This window comes from Chlorocebus sabaeus, chromosome 7 (genome assembly GCF_047675955.1).
Source record: "Chlorocebus sabaeus isolate Y175 chromosome 7, mChlSab1.0.hap1, whole genome shotgun sequence".
NCBI classification, from domain to species: Eukaryota; Metazoa; Chordata; class Mammalia; order Primates; family Cercopithecidae; genus Chlorocebus; species Chlorocebus sabaeus.
The window spans coordinates 16,730,589-16,733,569 of record NC_132910.1 but is presented as its reverse complement, the minus strand read 5'-3'; positions in this window follow the sequence as shown (position 1 = coordinate 16,733,569).

The following is a 2,981-nucleotide window of genomic DNA, read 5'->3' as shown; positions in this document are numbered from 1 at the left end:
CTACCAGATACTGGATAATATAAATTACCCAGGAATTTATATTATATTAAAGGAAAGAGGTTTAATTGACTCACAGTTCCACATGGTTGGGGCAGCCTCAGGAAACTTACAATAATGGCAGAAGGCAAAGGGGAAGCAAACACCTTCTTTACAAGGTGACAGGAGAGAGAGTGAGCACGGGGGGAAAGCCCTTATAAAATTATCAGATCAAATGAGAACTCACCCACTGTCATGAGAACTGCATGGGGGAAACTGCCTCCATGAGCCAATCACCACCTCCCTCCCTCAACATGTGGGGATTACAATTTGAGATAAGATTTGAGTGGGGCCACAGAGCCAAACCATATCAAGCAGATTATGCTTCCTAGTGTGGGTGTGGGTATGCCTCATTCAGTCAGTGGAGGCATTAACAGAACAAAGTCTGACCTCCTCAAGAACAAGCAGGAATTCTGCCAGCACATGGCCTCAGGACCGTGACTCTTCCCTAGGTCTCCAGCCTGCCCGCCCACTCCGCAGATTCTGAACTTGCCAATCTTCACTACTGCTTGAGACTATGCCTTAATCTCTCTCCTCTCTCTCTTTCTCTCACTCTGTACACACACACACACAGGCACCCACACACATTCCGTTGGTTCTGTTTCCTTGGAGAACCCTGACTAATACACATACACACACACACACACAGACACACACGCACACAGGCACCCACACGCACTCCTCCAAGGCATCACATTCTTACTATTTAATTCAAAAAGACAAACTTGGGGTTTCTTAGATGTATCATCCACGGGTTTGACTGTGACTCTCCTAATAGTCATGTTTCATCATTCATGACAAAGAATCCCTATTTCACAGTTTGCCTGTGATGATTAAACCAACCCCTCCATCCCCCACCCCAGGAGGAAGCACTCCTTCCCATAGTGCCTGGGAGTGTTGGCTGTTGACCGCTCTCAGTGGAGTCTCTCACCAGAAACTGTCCTTGGCTGAAGAGAATTATCTCAGCCAAGGTCACACACCCTCCCTGAGGCAATCCCACACAAGGCTGGAATGATGTGTGGTAAAGGGGTGGGGTTACAGTTTACCCACTTTGCCTCAATTTGCAATAAATCTGAAAGGTCCTCCAGCCCCAGAGCTCCCCTTGGAATCAGTTGTGGCCTTTGTTACACTGTGCCTTGGTTCAGCTTCTCTTTCTGCCCAAACTTGCTTCACTTACCACTGCCCTCAGCCACCACACTTGCTGATATTGAGACCACTCTCCACTATACCTCCTGCATGCAAATCTCTGCCTCAGAGTTCACTTCCAGAATCCCTGTGCTGTGGGTCCAGCCCACTTCCAAGCAGCCTTCTCACCATTAGTGGTATCCCATACATGAGGATTTGCCAAGATCTCAGGCAGTGCCAATGGCTTGCGGTGTCAATTGCATACCCCTATATGGATAAAACCAAGGAGGTTATTGTGGGCAGCACTGTCCTTAGACCTGTGCCTTATAGAGGGCCCTGTACCTTGGAGTGCCTTCATCAAAATTTTCTTTTTTTTTTCTTAGATGGAGTCTCACTCTTGTCACCCAGGCTGGAGTGCAGTGGCGTGATCTCAGCTCACTGCAACCTCTGCCTCCCGGGTTCAAGCAATTCTCTTGTCTCAGCCTCTCGAGTAGCTGGGATTATAGATGCCCACCACCACACCCGGCTAATTTTTGTACTTTTAGTAGAGATGGGGTTTTGCCATGTTGGCCAGGATGGTCTCAAACTCCTGACCTCAGGTGATCCACCCACCTCAGCCTCCTAAAGTGCTGGGATTACAGGCATGAGCCACCATGCCCAGCTGCCTTCATCAAAATTTTCTAAGTCCCCCTCTGATGCCCGAGGGCAGTCAGGGCCAGCAGTACCATCCAGGTGGGCCAACTCCTTCCTTGAGGTGGCTGCACCTGTATCTTCCAAGGGTATTCTAGCTACTAGGCCACATGATTAGGCTAATGGCAATTTTTACAGGATGCCTAACAAACATGATCTTATTTGTCTTCTGCTCTGAATAAAAAGTGAAATATAGATTTTTGTTAGTATTAGGTTGGTGCAAAAGTAATCGCGATTTTTGCCATTACTTTGCATGGCCTGTAAGACTTAGACGTGATCTCTGGTCACTCCCACTTTTCCCCTGCCACCACTTTGGCCAGGCTGTATTTTCTTCCTTTGGCTCTCAGCTTACAAGTAATCTTCTTTGTGAAGGCTTCCATACTCCACCCTAGCCCACTAATTCTCCTGCCACATGTCATACCATACCCCCAGCCCTGTGGAAATAATTCAATGATGCTTCATGTACTTCTACAGCATGTTGTATAAACCAATTTAACCAATTTGAAAGTATTGGCCAGGCATGGTGGCTCACGCCTATAATCCCAGTGCTTTGGGAGGTTGAGGTAGGAGCATTGCCTGAAGCATGGGTAACAAAAAAATTAAAAAGTTAGCTGGCCATGATCATGCATGGCTGTAATCCCAGGTACTTGGGAGGCTGAGGTAAGAAGATGCTTTGAGCCCAGGACTTGGAGACTGTAGTGAGCCATCATCACACCACTGGACTCCAGCCTGGGTGACAGAGAGACAGAGACAGAAAGAGAAGAAGGAAAGAAAGAAAAAGGAAAGAGAGAGAGAAAGAGGAAAGAAGGAAGGAAAGAGGGAAAGAAGGAAGGAAGGAAGGAAGGAAGGAAGGAAGGAAGGAAGGAAGGAAGGAAGGAAGGAAGGAAGGGAAGGGAAGGGAAGGGAAGGGAAGGGAAGGGAAGGGAAGGGAAGGGAAGGGAAGGGAAGGGAAGGGAAGGGAAGGGAAGGAGGGAGGGAGGCAGGGAGGGAGGGAGGGAGGGAGGAAGGAAGGAAGGAGGGAATGAAGGGAGAAAGGGAGGGATGGAGGGAAGGAAGGAAGGAAGGAGGGAAGGAAGAAAGGAAAGAAGGAAAGGAGAAAGGGAGGGATGGAGGGAAGGAAGGAAGGAAGG